At 47.0% G+C, this 22,788-nt stretch overlaps 1 protein-coding gene and 1 long non-coding RNA gene across 4 annotated transcripts in view; one reads left to right on the top strand and one right to left on the bottom strand.

Annotated features, from left to right (window-relative positions):
• HOMER2 (homer scaffold protein 2) overlaps window positions 1–22,788 on the bottom strand; it is a 126,953-nt gene that overhangs the window by 44,069 nt on the left and 60,096 nt on the right. The window contains exon 1 of one of the 3 annotated variants that reach the window (XM_040257534.1): window positions 13,960–14,308. The exons of the other annotated variants lie outside the window; for them this stretch is intronic. The gene's annotated coding sequence lies outside the window, so the exon portion shown is untranslated. Of the gene's footprint in view, window positions 1–13,959; window positions 14,309–22,788 lie in introns of those variants that run through there. 3 annotated transcript variants of the gene reach the window in all.
• On the top strand, window positions 13,172–21,907 carry LOC120875621. Its single transcript, XR_005724001.1, has 3 exons — window positions 13,172–13,183; window positions 13,472–13,474; window positions 21,734–21,907. It is a non-coding gene; the product is annotated as an uncharacterized LOC120875621 (long non-coding RNA).

Here is a 22,788-nt window from a genome sequence, read left to right as displayed (position 1 = left end):
ACATCAGGGAACAGAATGAGGCAAGCATCCTGATGAATGCTCCCAGGCTTCCATGACGACGCTAGCTCTATGGGAGAGGGTCTGACACTTTCTCAGGAGCTCTCAGCCCACGTCCTCCTGCGGGTCTCCTGTGATGTGGGTCTGACAGAGCTCGGGGGCTGGTTCACAGGCTGAGGGCCCACAGGTCTATCACCATGTGCTCTGGGAAAGGATCTGCACCGTCTGAAAGGGGTGCTGGGCCCAGAGCACTGGGAGAGGACCCCAGTCGTGGGGAGGGGGAGAGGCAGAATCTCAGAAAAGCAAATCTATGATGGAAGGCGAATATCTGCATGGGGGTGGGTGGCTGGGGCTTCTCTGAAGGATGCTGGATATGATGGGAGGATGAGACCAAGGAGAGGATCAAGGGAGAAAATAAAACAAAACTCACCAGCAACACTGCAATACCAGGACTTCCCTGGTATTCCAGCAGTTAAGACTCCACCCTCCCCAGGAACAGAGACGCAGACTTAGAGGACGGTCTTTCGGACACAGTGGGGAAAGGACAGGGCGAGACGAACTGAGAGAGTAGCGCTGGCGTGCACACACCGCCACGTGTACGACAGGCAGCTAGCGGGAAGCTGCTCCCCGGCACAGGGAGCTCAGCTCAGCGTTCTGCGACGATCTCAAGGGGTAGGATGGAGCAGGGGTGGGAGGTCGGCCTAAGGGGAAGGGACCCATGTACACATGGCTGCTTCACGGTGTTATACAGCAGAAACTAACACTACATTGTAATTATCCTCCAGTTTTTTTTTTTTAAAGACCCAGTTCTCAAGATATTTTTTATTTAAAATGTCAACTATCACAACACATTGTACAATAAATAAAGACCTTAGAATCACACACTCACACAAGCACACACACACAAGACTCTGTCCTCCCAATGCAGCGGGCCCAGTTTGATCCCTGGTTGGGGAACTAGACCCCATATGCCACAACTAAGATCCAGCAAAGTCAAACAAATAAATACTTAAAACAAAAAAACCAGAAACACTGCAATCCCATCTTGTGTTCAAATGGCACCCTGCTACTCCTGCACAGAAACCCCCCTCCCTCTTCCAAACCCCGCCTCTAACCCAGCCCGGAACCCAGGAAATCATCGGGGTTTAGCATGTGAGGGGGAAATGACTGCAGACGTGACAGGTGTGCTCAGAGACTGGCAAGCGCCACTCAGGGATACAGGAAGGGGAGGCAAGAGACAAGGCCTTGAGGGTGGGCTGAAGCCAGGGGAACACTGAATGACCCACTCTTTAGATTTCTTTAAATCGGTTTTTCTCTTAGGGGCCACTGTCTCCAACTGTGCTCCATGGCCAATTTAAGTCAAAGCTATTTTCTCTTCCAAATACATTCCAAGAAATATATACGTAGGAAAAATGTTAAATGCACTTGGATTGTTGTTCTCACAATTATCGGATATCATCGTTTAGAGATTGTGTTCTCTACCCAAGGCTTCAGAGGAATCACCAACACCTGTCTTTTGAGCCTCATACACGTGTGACCTACACTTACAAAGCAGCCACTGCACCAACATGTGGAAGGCATCTCAGTTTTAGGATTTCAACATTATTTGTGATGTATTCTATATGCAGCATATTGAACAGTTACACTAAAGAACTCACTCCCCTGGAATCTATGGTGAAAGATGGGAGTCCTCAAAGCAGAGTTTTATGATTCACGTGCTGTGAACCCCAAAAGCCAAGAATCAGAAAACATCCAAGGGATGATTTCTAAAAAGCCAGGTGGCGAGCCGCCAAGCCATAATGATTAATGATTCCTGGGACAGCTAATTCAAGAGAGTGCAAAACACTGCCCAAGAAGCAGTCAGTGTTGTTCCTTATGCTGTAACATGTCTGTGCATGGAGGTTTTCCTGTTACACTAGATGAAAACAAAATACAGAAGACTTCATGCCATGTCTGTTTTGAAGACATGACTCGTCAACATCATTCCTAATACTAAGCAGATATTACTTTCTTACAGGACTGAACAAATAATGTTCTCAATTTTAAGTGTTGAGGGCTTTTGTATTCATCTATAGTAAACATAAAGTGGGGAGAATGGGGAGTGACTGATAATAATACGTTCTGGGTTTCTTGGAGGAGGAAAAAATGTTCTAGAGTGAGATGGTTTTGATGATTGCACAAGCTCTGAATATAGGGTAAAAAACAATGAATTGTATATTTTATATAAGTAAATTGTATGGTGTAAGAGTTATAGCTCAGTAAAGCTGTTTTTGTTTGTTTGTTAGTAAGATCAAGTGTGGCAAAGGATAAGAGAGAAAAAAGAACCATGTTTTCTGGCTTGGGCAGTTGAGAGGAAATATGAGTCCTGAACAGTGGACCTTGTTTATGAACCATCTAAAAGAGATGTGAGAAGGCAACTGGGACCCCTACTTGGAGTGACTGCAAGGTTAGGAGACTAGACTGGGAAACCCACTGCAACAGCTGAATAAAAATCAGGGGTGGGGGACTTCCCTGGTGGTCCAGTGGCTAAGACTCCATGCTCCCAATGCAGGGGGCCCTGGGTTTGATCCCTGGTCGGGGAACTAGATCCCGCACGCCACAACTAGATCCTGCATGCCACAAGGAAGACTGAAGATCCTACATGTGTCACAACTAAAGACCTGGAGCAGCCAAATATATAAATAAATTAAAAAAAAATAATCACAGGTAAATGAAATCACTCAGGGAGAGTCCCCAGGGAGAGAGGAGAAAATGGACCAGCTGAGAGGCATCCAGGACAGGGGCAGGAAGAGAAGCCATCCTCAAAGATGAAGGACCAGGGCAGGGAAACAGCAGGGGAGCAGGGAAAAGCATTGGACCAGGGTCCTTCAGGCTGACTAAGCTTTGCAAAAATCCACTGGTTCCATATCATCCTGAAAGCCCACCACATAACAGTCCAACCTTTATCAGGAAAGGAAAACAGAGTGATGGACATCTGAAATATATACTGAAGTGACTTGACAGTGCCCATTTCGTGCCAAGGACATAACAGGGTTTGGGTTTTCTTTTTTTTTAATGGTATGTTTTTAATTGGAGTATAATTGCTGTACAATTGGTTTCTGCTGTACAACAATGTGAATCAGCTCTACGTACTTTGGCCACCTCATGCGAAGAGTTGACTCATTGGAAAAGACTTTGATGCTGGGACGGATTGGGGGCAGGAGAAGAAGGGGACGACTGAGGATGAGATGGCTGGATGGCATCACTGACTCGATGAAGGCGAGTCTGAGTGAACTCCGGGAGTTGGTGATGGACAGGGAGGCCTGGCGTGCTGCGATTCATGGGGTCGCAAAGAGTCGGACATGACTGAGCGACTGAACAGAACAGATACATATGACCCCTGCCTCTTGGACTGTCCTCCCACTCACCCTACCCCATCCCCCACCTCTAGGTCCTCACAGAGCACCGGACTGAGGCCCCTGTGCTATATAGCAATTTCCCACTAGCTATCTATTTTACACATGATAGTGTATGTATATCAACACTACTCTTTCAATTTGTCCCCCCGCCTCCTTCCCCTTCTGTGTCCACAAGACCATGCTCTACGCCTGTGTCTCTATTCCTGCCCTGAAAATAAGTTCTTCAGTACTATCTTTCTAGATTCTAGATTCTGTATGTATAATATATGATATTTGTTTTTTTCTTTCTGATTTACTTCACTCTGTATAATAGGATCTAGGATCTAGGTTCACCCACCTCACTACTCAAATCTGTTCCTTTTTATGGGTTTGGTTTTAATTCTAGTTCCTTTCATGGCTCTGTCTACCTGTCAGAGACACAGCTGAAGAGGAGGAGGGCTGCTTCTCTTCATTAAGAATAAGGGGAAAATCGGTTTAGGAACAGTACATGCACCCAAGGAGGACCTGATCACCTGTATGACCTTGGTCAAGTCACTTCCCTTGACCTTAACAGAAGCCTTGTCTGCTCTCAGATTAAATGTGATAATGTCTGCAAAGCACTTTTTTGTTAGTAATAGCAGCCTGTTAAAGGAATATTGTGATATGTTAATTACAGGTGTGAGACATCACTGTGGGTAAGATAATCCCCTTCTCCACCTGAGACAGCTTCATACCACCAAAGAGAACTAGCACTCTCTCCCTGTTATCATCAGCAAATTAAACAGAAAAGAACCTTCAAAAAGAATACCTGTGCATTTTCATAATTAACAAAATTTTTTCATAGCTTAAAAAGTTTGTTTATAAGCCTTTGTTATTGTTGTTTAGTCAATAGTCGTGTCTAACTCTTTGTGACCCCCTTGACTGCAGCACACCAGGCTCCCGTGTCCTTCACCATCTCCGGGAGCTTGCTCAGATTCATGTCCATCGGAGTCCGTGATGCCATCTAACCATCTCATCCTCTGTCACCCCCTTCTCCTCCTGTCCTTGTTCTTTCCCAGCATCTGGGTCTTTTCCAGTGTTGGCTCTTCGCATCAGGTGGCCAAAGTATTGGAGCTTCAGCACCAGTCCTTCCAATGAACATTCAGGGTTCATTTCCTCCTGGGACTTGTTTTTCCCTCTCCTGGCAAAGAGTACTATGGCAAACTGGTTTTGTAGTTCATTTTTTTTTCTTTTGGGTTCCCCAGGCAGCAGCAACAGGGATCCTGGTACCAGTTCTAGAAGCCATGCGTGTGTGCTAAGTCACTTTAGTCATATCTGACTGTGTGAATCCACGGACTGCAGCCCACCAAACTCCTCTGTCCATGGGATTCTCCAGGCAAGAATAGTGGAGTGGGTTGCCATTTCCTTCTCCAGGGGTTCTTCCCAACCCAGGGGTCAAACCCAAGTCTCTTACATCTCCTGCACTGGCAGGCACATTCTTTACCACTAGCACCATCTGGAAAGCCAACCCTGGTTAAATATACACCTTACCACTCTGAATTTGGGTTCAGGGAGGGAAAGTTCTTTTTGTTTTCCTAGGAACCTCTTGTTTAAAATTAGAATCACACAGTGTCAATAGGCTGGTAACTTGCCAAGTCAACTGCAAAAGTGTAAAATACAAAACCAAAGGTGCAGACATACCTCAAAAGAGCATTTGCGTTGCATTCATCTACACTATCAGCCTGTCTCCCAGACGAGTAGATACTTCATGTGTGTACTACAAGAAAACGCTATCTACGAAAAGTAGGTGGCAAGGATAGAGTCGCCAGATTTGGCACACGCACAAACACACACAAATACAGAACTGAAAAAATTTGTATTTTATGGATATCTTCAAATTATTTTTATTGAGCTATAAATCAGATAACATAAAACTCATCCTGTACAGTTCAGGGACTTCCCTGGTTAGGACTCCGTGCTCCCAGTGTAGGGGATCTGGGTTCAATCTCTGGTCAGGGAACTAGATCCTGCATGACACAACTAAGACCTGGTGCAGCCAAATAAATTTTTTTTTTTTTTTTTGCAGTGTACAGTTCTGTGGTTTTTAGTTTATTCAGAGAATTGTACAACCATCACCACTATTTAATTTCAGAGCATTTTCATCACCCCTAGACCCCATGCTCATTAGCAGTCACTCCCATTCCTCCCTCCTTTAGCCCCAGGCAACCCCGATCTACCTTCTATCTCTATGGATCTGCCTGTTCTAGACATTTCATATACATAGAATCACAATATGTGGCTTTCTGTGTGTCTGGCTTTCTTCACTGAGCACAAGGTCTTCAAGGTTTATCCATGATGTAGCATGTATCAGTACTTCATTCCTTTCTATGGCTGAGCTATTAGTCCACTGCATGCATATACTACATTCTGTCTCTCCATTCATCAGCTGATGGACATTTGTACTGTATCCATCTTTTGGCTGTTATAAATAATGCTGCTACGACTATCTGTGTACTAGATTTATGTGGACATGTTTTCTTGGCTCTTGGGGTTTATACCTAGGCGTGGAATAGTCATATGGTCATATGGTGACTCTGTGTGTAACTTTTTGAGGAACTGCCAGGCTTATTTCCAAAGAGGCTGCACCATTCTGTCCCCTCACTAGTGCTGGATGAGTGTTCCAATGTGCTGCATCCTTGCCGGTATCTGTTACTGTCTTTTTATTACAGCCCTCCCAGTGGGCATGCAATGGAGGGCAATGGATACTTAGCATATCTCCAGGGGAACAGTGGTGCACCTGACTGAAGGTGACCTACTCCCCAGGCAGACAGAATGCATGCCCACTCTGGGCCTCCATTGTCTTTCCTGGGTCACTGCTGTCCCAGGGAGGAACCCACCTCATGCTAGGCTGCCTATTTTACCGTCTCTTTTCTTTCTTTCTTTCTATAGATCAATTGATAGATCAATTGATCAGTCGTACCATGCAGCCTGGGGATCTTAGTTCCCCAATGAGGGATTGAACCTACGCCTCCCTGCAGTGGAAGCCCAGAGTCTTAACCACTTGGACCACCAGGGAAGTCCCTCTTGGGGTCTTTTATTAACAGGAGGATTTTTTTTAATGCTTTCAGAAATACTAAAAACACAGAAAATGGGGGTTTAGAAAGGGGCAAGAAAGGAGTTCAGTAAATACCAAACCAAATGGTTTTTTTTTTTTTTTACAGAAGGCAACCTCGAGAGATACAAGCAAACCTGCAGATGGTGGGTGGGCCGTATTTCAAAGACTAGGAAGATGCTCCATGGGGCTCTGCCATGCTCCACATGAACGGAGTGGCCTAGGCAGAGCTGAAGCTCAGCACCCTTGTGGATGGGGGAGAGGTGGTTACAGAAGTGCCCGGTGCCTCAGGAGCATGTCCACAGTTCTTACTTTGCTTCCAGGCCACCGTGACCATCTCATAGAGGCTTGAGTTACAAGAAGAGAGCACTAGATCCTTCCAAAATTTCTCGCATGAAGCTGGAAGTCCCCTTCTCCTGGCCAATGATGCCTGCTGGTAGAGATGGGGAGCCTGACCTGTACTGATAGCCCAAGGAACCCACCTTCCTGCCCGCCTTGTCTCGGTCACTGTTCTTGCTTCTGTGGTTTCACCCAAACAGCAGCCCTCTCTCTGGCTAACCTACCTTACAGCTGCAGAACCCACTGCTTAGAAGAGTAAACTATTAGCACGACAGGCAGACGGTGATCACACAGCAAAGCTCTGCACGTCTTAGGAATGGTTCTCATCCCACTCTGCTTGGACCCTTTTCTCTGGACTCCTAAGTCCAGGCTCCCTGCACGGTAGAGTCCCTCAGGCTGTGGAGACTTGCGTGCTACCTCTTTTGGTCTCTTACTCAAAAACTGTGCTGGGACTATGGAAAGCAGTTTGGCAGTTACTCAAAAAGTTAAACACAATTACTGTATGATCCGGCTATTCCATTTTTAGGTATATACCCCCCAAAGAACTGAAATTCAAGGCTCAAATAAATACTTATCCATTAATCTTCATAGCAGCATTATGCACAGGGGCCAAAAGACAGAAACAACTCAATGTCCACCAACAGGTGAATGGATAAACTGAATGTGTTACACACATACAATGGAATGTACTGTTCAGACATTAAAAGGAATGGAATTTTGACATATACTACAATACAGAGGAACCCTGAAAATTGTGATGCTAAGTGAAATAAGTCAGACACAAAAGGATAAATACTGTATGATTCCACATGTAGGAATCAAACCATCAAAGGCAGAGACTGAGAGTAGAATGGTGATTTCCACAGGCTGAGGGCAGGAGAGAATGAGCATTACTGCTTAATGAGTTCAGAGCCTCTGTTTGGGTGAATGAAAAAGTTCGGAGACAGGCGGCAGTGACAGGTACACAACACTGTGAATGGTCTACATGCTGATGAATTGGGAGAACACTTAGAAGGGGTTCAAGTGCTGAACTTACATTCTGTATATTTTCCAACAACAGTAGCAGAGTGTGCTGCTGAAGTGGGAGGGAAGAGGGCAGGGCACAATCTTTAAAAGAATGACACGGCCACAGCACATGACAAAGACTGGCAAGGACCAACTGGATCCAAGATGGCAGAAGAGTCAACTTTTGGTGGACCCCGAGCCTCACTACGTGCACCCCAACACACCAGCATAAGCTAGGTGACACGCCCACCAGCGCCATGACAGTTCTGAGCCCAGCCATCAAAGGCCAAAACATGGGCACTGGCCCAATCCCTAGAAATCCTCACCCCTTCCCCCAGATAACTGGAATCATCCTCCCACGCATTAGCCTATGAAATGATCCAGCCCATAAAAGCTAACTGTGCCATATTTCAGGGCCTCTTGCCTTTTGAGATGGCCCACATTCTGCCTGTGGAATGTGTTTCTCTCCAAATAAATCCAATTCTTACTATTGCTTTGTCTCCAAATTATTTTGAGACGAGGCAAGAACCTTAAATTCACCGGGAACAGCTCCTAGGGAGTACTGATGGAGAGGGCCTAAGGTGGATGAGGCAGGAAAGGGCAATCTTGAAGAACAGCTCAAAGGCATGGGAGAGAAAACTGCAAATGGTGGGCACTGAAAAGGCAGGTGGAGCAGAGGTGGGTAACCTGGGCAAGAGGGGGCAGCGAAGCTGGCCAGTACCAAGGCTGGGGGTGCGGGGCTTCACGGAGGGAGTTGTCCGGAGCCTCAGGCAGCTCTGACCATGCGGAGGACTGCAGTGCAGAGACACCCAGTGTCTACAGCACTTGACCACAAGCTGCACCTTCTCAGTAAAAAAAGAACTGTCAGCTAAAACAGTGAGAAGCTTTCCAGCATCAAATTGTACAGACTAAAAACCAAAAAAAACCCCACTTCTCTGCTGACAAAGTTCTGGAGATGGACGCGGTGATGGCTGCACAACAACGTGAAAGCACTCAACGCCAGTGAAGTGCACACTTAAAAATGGTCAAGATGGTACATCATATGTTGTGTACATTCTACCACAATAACAAAAAAAGATTAAAAAAATATCCAGCCTGCTAGAGTGGAATGCATCTGTCTCTTTTACACTACTAATGGGGTGTGACTTGAGAGAATGCTCTGGGAGGCAATTTATTATTGTGAATCAAAAGCCTTACAACTGCATTCTCCTGGGACTTCTAGTGGTCCAGGGATTAAGACTCTGTGCTTCCACTGTAGGCAGCACAGGTTTGAATCCTGGTCAGGGAACTAAGATCCCACATGCTGTGCGGTGCAGCCAAAAAAAAAAAAAACATGACTGCATTCTCTTAAAGCCAGCAACTCCACTTCTAGTAATCTATTCAAGGGCAATAAATGAGGATGTGCAAAGTATACAGGCAAATGGACAGTCACTGAAGAGCTGTTTATTACATACACACACATACCCCTTGTAAATAATCTAAACGTTCCAAAGTGAGGGATTGTTTAAATCAAGTATAATAGACCCATCAAGACATACCATTCATCCTTTAAAAACTGTAGTATTTAATAAGATGGAAAGGTATTCTTTTTTTCTTTATCCATTGTGATATACTCTCAACTTCATTAAACTATAGTTCAATGACTTACATCCAGAAGCTACTGAATAAGGAGGCCAACAGGTGTTGCTGAGTCCAGTCTGTGTCCTCTATCCTTCTGAACAGAGCTAGCTAGACCCTGAAGGCTCTGGTGTCACTCAAAATCTCTTTATTCAGAGAAAACAAAACAAAAAGAACTCAGATGTTCCAGAATTCTGACCAAAGCTAGCCAACACTAACACTATAGATTGTTAATAAGAATATACAGTATTAAAGTGAAAAGAGATTACAGGAAAGCATCATTCTATGATCTTATTCTTATAAATGTGTACACTAGTATATATATTAAGTTAGCAATCATCCACTCTGCAGTTCCATAGGAACACCCCAGGAACAAGACCCCCATGGCTTCTGCCTCTGAATCCAGGGGACTCTGGACCTACAAGTGCACAAGGAAGACCATGGGATGGTGACCACAGCGCCGGCGTTGTCTCCGGCAAGAGCGACACTAGGGTTACTGAATGCATGCGAGGTAAAGACAATGAGCCTTCCTACAACCTGAGATCGTGTCTGGGCAAGAGAGGCCAGTCGCTTGCTTTCCAACCTAGAGGTCAAGTGTAGAACTACCCAGACCAAACAAGACAGGTGTGATAGGACTCCAAACACCATGGTTGACAGAGGGAGAGGGAGAGGTGCTCTTAGAACTTCATATAGGGACTTCCCTGGTGGTCAGCCAAAAAAAAACCCACCAAACTCTGACCAGCATGGGGCCGGCAATTAATATTATATTGTACACTTACAATTTTGCAAAAAGAGTAGATCTTCTGTTAAGTGTTCTTATCACAAATACACAAATAATAAGCAAGGCCATGAGGAAGCTTTTGAAAGAATGGGTGTCTTTATGGCGTAGGCTGTGGTGATGGTTTCACACAGTATTCTTATCTCCAAACTCACTAAGTTGTGTACATCAATTATGTACAGACTTTGGTATGCCATCTCAGGTGGCTCAGTGGTAAAGAATCTGTCTGGCAATGCAGGAGATGCAGGTTCGATCCCTGGGTCAGGAAGATCCCCTGGAGGAGGAAATGGCAACCCACTCCAGTATTCTTGCCTTGGAAATGCCATGGACAGAGGAGCCTGGTGGGCTACAGTCTGTGGGGTTGCAAAGAGTTGGACGCAACTGAGCACTCAAGAGTATACCTCAATAAACTATTTTTCCTTAAAAAGTTTAGATCACAAGGGAACAGAAATGACTGAAGCTGGATGGGGATTTGGCACCAACAGAACTGAGATCCCAAGGGGCCCTCTGAGCTTGGCTGGGTATTTCCAAACCACCAGCTACCCCAGAAAAAGTCAGAACCCTCGGGTTTAGTGGTTGTTTGGGCTTGGTTCTAACTCACAGTTAATCCACTTCCAACCTAGTGAACCAAGAAGTAGTCACTTATTATTCATATCATCCTTGTGGACCCCATTTATGGAAAGATTTTAACCTTCCAGGCAGTATTTATGAAAGAGTAATTTGTTTTCTCACTTCTTTATGGACTGAAGTCACATATAACTGCCAGAGAGCTTTCTAATCAGCAGGATTTCACAAAGGTGCTCTCAAGAATTGTTAGGATTCCAGCCAAAAAGCCAAGTGCATTAGTTACCTGCCCAAAGAGCCTAAAGAAGAACAATTGCCCTTTGTCTTGGGGAAATAATGAAATAGCTGGGGCATGGTTCCTACCCTCCCAGGCCCCTGGGTGGGAATTGATGGACAGTTCTTTGTACCCAAGGACACTGCACGTGACACCAAAGACACAAGCAGGGAGGACCTGCCCCCGTGGGGACAGCAACAAGTCCCAGTACCAAGTAAGTTGACATGTTTAGTATAATATTACGAGGCTGAAACACTGTGTGTCTTAAGGAAACCTAGCAAACAATAATAAATCCATTGTTCTTAAGCCACAGTGAGTTCACTCTGACATGCACGAGCAATGCACCTCTCTCCTGTGCGCACAACTGTGGTTGCTGTTCAGTTTGCTAAGTCATATCCAACTCTTTGCGACCCCATGGACTGTAGCAGTACAGGCTTCTCTGTCCTTCACTGTCTCCAGAGTTTGTTCAGATTTATGTCCATTGAGTCGTTGATGCTATCCGACCATCTCATCCTCTGCCTCCCTCTTCTCCTTTTGCCTTCAATATTTCCCAGCATCAGGGTCTTTTCCAATGAGTCAGCTCTTCGCATCAGGTGGCCAAAGTATTGGAGTTTCAGCTCCAGCATCAGCCCTTCCAGTGAATATTCAGGGTTGATCTCCTTTAGGATTAACTGGTTTGATCTCCTGCTGTCCAATGGACTCTCAAGAGTCTTCTCTAGCACCACAGTTCGAGAGCACCATTTCTTTGGTGCTCAGCCTCCTTTATGGTCCAGCTCTCACATCTGTACATGACTACTGGAAAAAAACCATAGCTTTGACTACATGGACCTTTGTCAGCAAAGTGATGTCTCTGATTTTTAATACCCTGTCAGGTTTGTCAGAGCTTTCCTTCCAAGGAGCAAGCATCTTTTAATTTCATGGCTGCACTCACCATGAAACTGGTTTGGATACACAATGTAAGTCCAAAATATTTGCTCAACTAAACGATTTGGCTTTGATGCAATGTGGAAATCACATAAGATGTGCCCAAGAAAGCAAAAGTTCCTTTCTAGTATTTCCCACAATGTCAAGGGAAAAACTATAACTAGCTCAGCCAGTCTAAGAGCTCAGATGTGGGGGCCTCAAAGCAGGCCTCCTTCAGTTCCAGGGAATGTTCCTGGGACAGCTGCCGAGGCCAGAGCTCTACAGGAGTGGACCCTACACTCCTCGTGGCCGCTCAGAGTCGGGGTTGTGGAGAACACCTGGGCAGTGGATTCCCAAGGCCACCCGGGGCAGAGAGCAGGCAGGGTAGCTAGAGCCCTTCATCACCCGAGCACCCAAGTCTGGACCTCTATCTGCACTCTTAAAAGTCCTTCAAAAATCTAACACTCAGGGGACTTCCCTGGTTGCCCAGTGGTTAAGAATCTGCTTTGTAATGTACGGGACAGGGGTTCAATCCCTGGTCAGGGAACTAAGATCCCATATGCTATAGGGCAACTGCAACTACTACACTGCAACTACTGAGCCTGCTTGCCTAGAGGCTGTGCTCTGAAACAAGAAAAGCCACTGCAGTGATATGCCCACACATGGCAACCAAGAGTCGTCCCTACCTACTGCAATTAGAGAAAGCCCAAGACCAGCAACAAAGGCCTAGTGCAGCAAAATAATAATAAAATAAATGAAAAATAAATCACATGACCCTCGGCCCTAGGGACAGACAGACAGATGAATGAAACACCGTGCTGGACAGCACACCCTGGCAGAGGCACCGAGAGAACACTGGTGGAGAATGCCAGCACCCGAGGGGGCAGAGCTGAGGGCTCCGGTATGGCAGCCAGAGGTCACTGCCTGGGATCCCTGACCAGGCTGGGTCCCTGCCCACGAGCCACGGGACAGGATAGCTGTCGAACCCACGGGAGGCTCGTTTCTATGTCCTACTTGAATATCAGGCCCTGTCTTAGCAGAGGCATGGGATGGACCACAGGGCCTTACTTGCTTGTTCCTGAGTTTTCCTCCGTGGAGCTCTCACACACACTCACGTCCACATCTTCAAGTGCCATTGCTGTATGACGATGCCCAGAGGTTTGCCCCCAGATGCTCCTCTGGGTGTCTCTCCTGGGCTTGGCGCCCACATCTGACCTCCCTGCAGCCCTATTCCAGGTGTCCCCACCTTCAGATCTGTCAGAACAGCAGAACCCCAGGAGTTTCATGCCAGCAGATGGCAAGAGCATCTCCAGCCTCCGTCTGCTCCCCAGCAGTTCAGGCCCTTGGCCGTCTTCCTAGCAGCATCCTCAATCGGGCCACAGGTATGCTGAGCCACAGGTTCACACAGCACAGAGCCCAGAGGGCATCTGTTCATCACCGTGCTCATAAAAGGTCGGCACACTGACAATGTCTACTGCCTGGCAGAGTGGGTGTCTGGAAGCTGTCTTCCTTCTCATTTGTACAAGGATGTCACTGGGTTGGGAGGAAGTGGCTTGTTGACAAGGAGATCTCCTCAACCCTTGGGGGCAGAGCAGACCCTGGGGTGACTGGAGGACCTGGATGGGCCACTTCTGACTGTGAACAGTCTTATGCATTTATCCGTGAGCTGTACAAATATTTTCTATGTGTGCATGACATCAAGAAGATTGGGCAATTCTGACCTTGCTGACAACAATAGCTCTCTTTGTTTCTGGAGCCTTTCTGTCGGCATGTAAATAAGCTCAGGATTCTCCCACAGGCACCAAACCTGTAAGGCCATGTACCTGCCCCCACTTCTGCCCACGGGCCGCAGTTCAGAAGCAGCACCAGGCTGCTCGCCAGGACACGATCCAGGAGGACCAAGGCCCAGTCATGGGGACAGTCTCGATGAGTCCAGTAACCACCTCCCTCCGGAATCTCACAGTCACACTTACATCCAGGACACCTCCCCCCATTGTATGTAATTACACATTACCTGACAATTCAGTTCTTCAATACTCCCCACAAAGAGGCTTCACAGGTCAAAGTGACCACAGCTCCAGCATTAGTTACCAAAAAAAAAAAAAAAAATAGTCAAAGGCAAGCAGGAATTAAATGGAATACCCAGCACCAGGAAGAGTGCAGTCAACATATGAACACAATAGAGCACTACATCACCATTTAAAAAGAGAGCGTGACTGTGACTATATAAATACTGCTCCCCGCAGAGCCAAGAAATGCACTGGGATTCTATTTCCTTCTGTACAGTTCAAAGTCAGGAGTCAAGCACTCCTCAGAGGGAAAAGTTCCCAGCATCCAGGTCAAAGAGCAGCTTCTTGAGACTTCCCTGGTGGTCCAGGGACTAAGACTGTGTGCTCCCAATGCACGGGGCTCGGGTTCGATCCCTCGTTGGGGAACTAAGATCCTGCCTGCCACAACTAAGAGTTTGTGCATATGTTTGTTCGTTCATTCATGCTAAGTCGCTTCAGTCGTGTCCGACTCTTTGTGACCCTATGGACTGTAGCCTGCCAGGCTTCTTTGTCCATGGGATTCTTCAGGCAAGAATACTGGAGTGAGTTGCCATTTCCTCCTCCAGGGGATCTGCCTGACCCAGGGATCAAACCCGCGTCTCCTGTGGCTCCTGCATTGCAGGCAGATTCTTTGCTGCTGAGCTACTGAGGAAGCCCCAACTAAGAGTTCACATGCCGCAGCTAAAGATCCTAAAGCTAAGGCTGGGTACAGCCAAATAAATAAGTAAATTTATTTTTTAAAGAGAAGCTTTTCCTTGCCAGCATGCTCCCCACTGTTCAAGGCAGGTGGTATCTCAGTGTGCTTCACATTTGGATCACAACATGCTCGCAATTGTTTTTTATTTTTTGTGGAGTTTTTCTACTGCCTTTTTTTTTCCTATTGAGAAAAGAAACAGCCCATGTTCCTATAACCCTCGTGTCTTCCAGCTTCTTGTTCTCTCTGAACGTTTCCTGGAATCCATTCCAGTCTCTGTCCTGGAGGTATTATTCTTGGAGCCAACGGCTTCCAGTTCTAATTTGGACTGGGTGCTTCTGAGGCCCACTCACAGCCGTCTGTCTGGAAGTTCTTTTCTTCAGGCTCCCGGAAGCCATCCATTCTCTTTCTGCCCCCAGCTGCCTCCTTACTAGGCTTCACCCTTGTATGGCTGGCACAGATCATCAGAATGAGTGGAAATAAATCTTAAGTCCTTGTATACCTATAACTGACTTCACTGTCCCCTGACACTGGATGAGACTGGCTCAGTGTATTTGCTTCCTGGGGCTGCAAACTACAACTAACTGGGTGGCTTAAAAGTACAGGGTCTTGGGACTTCCCTGGTGGCACAATAGATAAGAATCCGCCTGTCAATACAGGGGACACGGGTTTGATCCCTGGTCCAGGAAGATGCCACATGCTGAGGAGCAACTAAACCTGTGTGCCACGACTACTGAAGTCCACTTGGCCTAGTGCCCATGCTCTACCACAAGGGAAGCCACTGCGATGGGAAGCCCGTGTACTGCAGCAAAGAGCGGCCCCCACACGCTGCAGGTAGAGAAAGGTGCACACAGCAATGAGGACCAACCAGGACCAAGACCCAAAGAAAAAACTACAGGATTTTGGAACTTCTCTGGTGGTCCAGTGGCTGGGACTCCGTGCTCCCAATGCAGGGGTCTGGGGGTTCGATCCCTGGTCAGGGCACTAGATTCCACTAGATTGCCGCAACTAAGAGTTTGCATGCTGCAACTAAAGATCGAAGATCCTGCATGCTACAACTAAGACCTGGGGCAGCCAAATAAAGAAATAAACATTTCTTAAAAACTAAAGGATCTTATCATCTCCCAGCTTGGAGGTAGGAAGACCAAAATCACCTTCACTGCTAAAACCAAGGTATGAGGAAGCTCTCTCCACAGGCTCCAGGGGAGAATCCAACCACCTGGCCTTCTCTAGCTGCTAGGGCTACCATGACCTGTCCCTCCACCTTCAGGTCTCCCTCTGCTGAGCTCACATCCCCATCTCTCTTCTATGTGCAGTAAAATCTCTTTTGGCCTCTCCCTCATAAGGACGAATGTGATTGCATCAGGCTTATAGGGATAATCCACACTGAGCTCCTCATCTCAAGATCCTTTCTTTAATTGCCTCCAGAGACCTTTTTATCAGGTAACACTACAGGTTCCGGTGATTAGGGCCTGACATCTGTGGGAGACAGTGGATACAAAATTTTTTTTTCAATGGTTAAAAAATTATTCTCCCTCAGAGCCTTGAAGGCCCGGCTTTACTATCTATTGTCCTGTGCCCACGTTGTCTGATTAGACATTTATTTTGCTGGCTCTCCCTCTTCCTGGCTCCTCAGCATGAGAGCACTCCACGTGCCCTCCCTAGCTGACCTAACCAAGCAGGCACCAGGGCTTCAAACACCATCCATTGACCCCAGATTCACGCAGGACCAAGGAAGGCTTTATTCCTTTTTCTTTTTTTTAATTGGAAGATAACTGCTTTACAGTGTTGCGTTGGTTTCTGCTGTACAACAACGTGAATCAGCCATTAAGTTACACATACGTCCCCTCTCTCTGGAGCCTCCCTCCCACCCCTACCCATCCCACCCCTCCAGGTGCAAGGCTTTATTCTATTGATAGAATGCCAGTACCCACACCCCAGCCTTGCCTCTGCCAACCAAGTCCACCTGTCCTCATCTTCTCCTGAGACCGTCCATTAAAGTTCTAGCTTTTAGGACTTCCCTGGTGGTCCAGTGTTAAGAATCTGTGCTTCCAATGCAGGAAGTGCAGGTTCGATCCTTGGTTGAGGAACTGAGTTCCCAAATACCTTGAGGCCAAAAAGACCCAAAACATGAAAAGAAAAAATTTTTTAAAGCAATATTGTAACAAATTCAATAAAGACATTAAAAATGGGCTATATGAAAAAAAAATCAAAAAAAAAAAAAGAAAAAGAAAAACATCCCAGCTTTCAGCACCACGCCTTGTTCCTGCTCTGGAATGGACTCACAGGCTTGGTCAGGAGGCTCTCTGGGGTTCTGCGGGGCAGATCGGCCCCTCCTCTTGGGCCCACTGGGCTCTGGGTGTCTCTACAACATTTTTGACATGGCCATGCCTCTACCTGCCTTCTATCATCCAGAAATTTGTTCCAGTCTCTCAGCTGCTGTTAATTCCCTCCCATTCACTTTGCTGTCATAGGATTATACTTTTAATAATCTCTTTATTATCATTTTAATGGGTTCTGGGGAGGAAAGGTAGAAAGAAACACTGTGCTGAGTCCTCCATCTTGAACTCTATGTTAATCTCATTAATTTTTCAGTTATAACTTGCACATGCTTAAAAGATAACAGATGGTCTCTTCTAAGTCCCTTTTCTGCGGGCTCTTATGGGCGGGAAGTGAGGGTGGTGATGGCAGGGGTCAGGCTGGTGTCCCAGCTTGTCACCTCCCGCCTGCCTCTGACACACACAGACCCTCCTTGTCGGAGCACCACTGCGCCTGACACCGATCTGCCAGTGCGAGTTACAGGACTGGCAACCTGCATGCGGGTTTCCTCTTTCTAGGATTCTTTTTATTTTAAAGCAAATTACTTCTGTGGCCTTCCCTGTAAGGCTCGCATACATGCACCAGGACACTAAATGAAGAGAAGGGACAACTTTAGATGGGGAGCATCTTTTGCAGGTTCCATCAGCCCAAGGGGACCTTTTTTACTCAAAAGCAGAGCTGGCATGATACATCCCTGCCTTACAAAGGCTCAAGTTTAAAAATAAACACGGGCATTTGAAGGAGCACAGAAATAGTTTGTACCCGCAGCTCCACAGACCCCCCCAGCCTTAGGTGTCTGCTGGCCCAGGAGGAGCTGAGGCCATGTTCAAAGGCAGCACTGAGGGCCCCAAATGAGCGATACGTGAGTTAAGAAAGCCTTTTTGTGCTGGGTTCTCTTGTACTACACGGAGTCAGCTGCACTCCATTCAGACTAACCACAGGTGGCCACCCTGCCTGGCTCTTCACACAGGGGCTGTGAAGGCAGTGTGCTGCACCCCACTGGAGCCCAAACTCACGACCTCAACTGGCCTCTGTCTCCTCCTCCCCATCAACCCCTGTGCCAGCCTACAGGATTAACGAAACAGAAGCTTCTGCTTGTCCCTCCCTGTGCCTTCTCCCTGGAATGCTCTCATTCATGGGCATCCCCCGACCACTTAGGCCACCCCCACTGGTCAGAACCCCACCACCTTTCAAATCAAAGTGCAACGCCGCCTCCTCTGTCAGAGGCACCTGGGTCCACTGCCAGCCCAGAGTCCCTCCCTGGAGCCCAGCTCGGTGTCTCCCTCGTGGCCCTCATGTGGCTCTTCTTTGTCTCTGGTGGCTGCAGGCGTGCTGTACCCCACACTGGGCTGTGAGCCCCCTTGACCAGGAAGCAGGTTATTTCCAGAACCCCTGCGGACTCTGGTAGAGGAAGTACCTGAAATTGTGGCCCAAGTTTTCAGTGAACCCATGTCCCAGAGGGCCCGCAGTGTCCGGGTGCTGTCTGGCAAGCACAACCCTATGAAATTTCACAGGGCAGAGAAGAAGATCTCTGCTGGACAGCAGTGAGACCCCCTCCCCACAGGAGAACTGCTAGGGACTGTCTTCCTCCCAGCACACACACACACACACAAGTGCACATGTACACAGTGTGTGCACACATATGCACACACACAGAGGTGTGCAGCGTGGTACTGAGCCTCTAGCTCCAGGCTGCACCAGGTCAGCAGAAGGCCCAGCCTGTGGCTCCCACCAGCAACTCTGTCCTTTATCCCAGGTGCTGTGCAGATAACCTTTCCAGGGTGCCCTGCCTGGCCAGAAAGCACAGTCCTACTGGGGTAAGTGCAGGGGCCAGGACTACGTCTGATGTGCTGTGTCACAGTCAGAGCTCGGCACCCAGAAAACATGCCTTAACTCATTACTGACCAGGGGGAACTAAGGCAAACTATGGCTGGCGATTCTTATTTTGGCCAGCCAAAATATTAATTCTGTTATTTCACCAACACTTTGCAGGCTATTACATTCAAAAGTTATACCTGAGACACCTGTAAAGTCTAATTTTTGTGAAATGTTGTCTTCGATTGTAGAGGCAAAGGAGCCTTCTCCAGCACTGTTTCACATTCACTGTCCATATCAGAATCAATCGCTAAGGTAATTTTTGTCTTTTTGTTGGTCTAATATTCACATCATCTGAATAACTGTATTCTGAAGAACTATCATCTTCTGAGACACTAGTATATACATAACTTGGACAATCAGAGAAAATATCTACATGAAATTCACTGAAAATTTTTCTTCACTCAAAATTTCATGATGCGTCATTTTTGAAAATTTTACGATAATAAACTCACCTTTTTATCTACACGAGGTTGGAATGAAAACCTGACGCAGCAAAATGTGAATGATATTGACAGTCTTGAGATGTATGATGAACCCTTGATCAAATTTAAGCTCTAACAAGTTCACCCACAGTGATGTTAATCATATCACTCTCTAAAAACATATTAATATGTCTCTGGTCAATAATGTTTGGGTAACAAAAGAAACATTAATATATCTCTGGTCAATAATGTGTTAACAAAGGGATGAGAGACTTCCCTGGCAGTCCAGTGGTTAGGACTTAGCATTTTCACTGCCATAGCCCAGGTTCTACCTCTGGCCAGGGGACTAAGATCCTGCAAGCCAAATAACAAACAAAAAAACAGAAAGGGCTGAGAGAGAAGGAACACAGAGACAGAGAAAAAAAGTGTTAGAGCAAACAGCCAAGTTCCACTTATACTTCTTCAGGTTTGGTAGGGAATGTACAGAGCGTTGGTGGGTCTTCAGTAGATAGAAAGAAGTGACTATTAGAAGAACGACGTGTTTTCCTATCCCTCTGTGCTCTGCTCTGATGAATCAGATGGGCGCTATTTATCAGACTGGATCTTCTACAGGTTCTTTCCCCTTTTGGAAAAGGTCTGATACTCGACTTCCAGCAGAAACAGGCAGCCAGCAGGTGTCTAGACAGTTGGGGCCTACGTGTGCCCAGAGTCTGGCCTGGAACAGCCGTACTACTTCCCATGTGCCAAGGACACACTGCCCGTCCCCTCTGAAGGCCCAGATGGCCTCTGTGTAGACCTCTCTCTGCTCCATTTTTATCCGCCTCAAGATTCCATCCTCAGATTTTCAGGCTTCCGTGCACATTCATGGGCTTCCCAGGTGGTAAAGAACCTGTCTGCCAATGCAGGAGACACAAGAGACACAGGTTTGATCCCTGGATCAGGAAGATCTCCTGGAGGAGGGCATGGCAACCCACTTCAGTATAGTTGCCTGGGAAATCCCGTGGATAGAGGAGCCTGGCAGTCTACAGTCCATGGGGCTGCAAAGAGCTGTACACGACTGAGATGACTTAGCGCAGCACACAAACACAGGCACACCTTCGGTGCAATTCGTGCTCCTGTCCCAAAGGATCTGGCTTTTAAACAGGAGATGGCTTTCCGTTCCTACAGCAATGCTGAGATCCATACCACCAGCAGTATCAGCAGTACCTCAGAAAAGGTATTTCGCAGAGGTTCTGGTGTGTATTGATCATCTGTGGTTGTCTCGCACTGTTCTGGGCACTGACCAACACAGCTCACCTCCTTTTTCCCAGCAACCTTGACAGTCAGTGCCTGTGTCTTCATTTTAACAGAGGAAAACAGGAGGAAAAGATGAAATAATTTACTCAAGGGCACATACAGCGATAAGCTGGGAGTCACCTGGAACACCTAAGCCCAACACGCACCTCTGGATCCCTTCCCGAGTGCGTGCCCAGTGAGGCCCCACACCTGTGTTCCCTGACCCTCTATCCCAGGCCACCATGTTAAGGCAGGAGCCTTCTTGAGGGCCTTGACGGGTCTCTGGGCAAATACATTCATCCTTATACATCTCTTAAAAAAAAATTTTATGTATGTATGTATTGTTCCTTGGAGGAAAAACTATGACAAAACTAGACAGTGTATTAAAAAGCAGAGACATTACTTTTCTAACAAAGGTCCCTATAGTCAAAGCTATGATTTTCCCAGTAGTCATGAACGGATATGAGAGCTGGACCATAAAGAAGGCTGAACACTGAAGAATTGGTGCTTTCGAACTGTGGTGCTAGAGAAGACTTTTGAGAGTCCGCTGGACAGCAAGGAGATCAAACCAGTTAATCCTAAAGGAACTCAACCCTGAACATTCATTGGAAGGGCTGATGCTGAAGCTGAAGCTCCAATACTTTGACCACCTGATATGAATAGCCAACTCATTGGAAAAGACCCTGATGCTGCGAAAGACTGAGGGCAGCAGGAAAAGAGAGCAACAGTTGGATGGCATCACTGACTCAATGGACATGAGTTTGAGCAGACTCTGGGAGTTGGTGAAGGACAGGGAAGCCTGGGGTGCTGCAGTCCATGGGGTCGCAAAGAGTCAGACACGACTGAGCAATTGAATGACAACAATCATGTAGTTGGGTCCCCATACTTAGGTGCTTTCTAAAGGTCACCTCCTCAACCTAACAAGACACTTTTAGGGCTCTCTTCACAGGAAATTCCAAGGGTTTCAGGAGCTCTGTGCCAGGAACAGGACGAAGACCAATTATCTGCTTCTTCTTATAAATCACAATATCGCAGGAGCCTTGCTGAGCCTCTCTCTCCCCGGCCAGACGCCCCTGTGATCCACCCTCAGGGGACACGGCACCTCCCCTGCAGGCATTTTTCACAGCCGATCACCAGGCTCCTTGCTGCGAGTCTCTTCCCTCTCCCCTCCAACTCCCCAGTCTTCAATCTCGTGTCATCAGGCCCTGTCACCCTCCACCCCTCACTGCTGCTGTCAAGCACCAACCTCCATGTCACTCCCCCTCATTTCTTGATGATTTTAGCTCCTGGATAACGGGCCATCTCTCCTACACGACTCCCGTCCTGATTCTCAGTCACTTCAATACGCACACACGTACACATGATCCCTCCAACTGGCCTGCCAGTTGCTTGCACGGCCTTCAGCCCCTCCAACTCCTTGTCACTAACTCGAAACCCATCAATAATCTTCATTTCACGCACCCCACTCTCTGCAACTGGCGCCCACTCACCCACCCCACCCAGTTACTACTCCCAATCATCTTTCCCTGCTCTATTGCTCACAGTATTTACCACCTCTAATACGCTACCTAATTTACTTGTTTTCATTTGATTTATCGTGTATCTCATTTGAATGTAAGGGCCAGTAAGGCAGAGACTTTTGTCTTTCTGGTTCCTGCCTGTAGCACCACGAGCAGCACCTGGTACACCAGAAACTCAACAAACTTACTGAATGAATGAATGAATTTTAATCACTTGTGTAATTATTCAGTATCCATTTCCTGTGCTACACTGTAAGCTTTACAAGGACAGAGGCCAAGATCCATCTTAGTCACCCCGGGAAGCACTCAGTAAATATTACTTAATTGAGGGAATGGAGGAGCAAAGTTCAGATTTAAGAAATCCATTGCTGGGCTAAATTGGCTGCTTGCAAGGGTCATCTCCTCCCAGACTGCCTGGATCTGGCTCTGTCCCCACTGACTGGCACCTGAATACAGGTGACCTAAATAAAGCTGTTGATTCTGATAAGCCTAAGCACGAAGCATCAGAAGCCCTCAGACATAGAGATCTGAGTGCATACAGCGCTTTCTGATGCCACTGTGCAAATATTTGATCCCATGGATGGCGGGGGGGCGGGGGGGGCCTCATTTTACCTGTCATTAAGAATAGTTTCAGTGGCTACTTGAAAAAATTCATTCTAAAAGCATGATGGAGAGGACCTTCAATCA

Source organism: Oryx dammah, unplaced genomic scaffold, assembly GCF_014754425.2.
Source record: "Oryx dammah isolate SB20612 unplaced genomic scaffold, SCBI_Odam_1.1 HiC_scaffold_16, whole genome shotgun sequence".
NCBI classification, from domain to species: domain Eukaryota; kingdom Metazoa; phylum Chordata; class Mammalia; order Artiodactyla; family Bovidae; genus Oryx; species Oryx dammah.
Note: the sequence above shows the minus strand (reverse complement) of the source record. Positions and strands in the feature narration are given on the sequence as shown.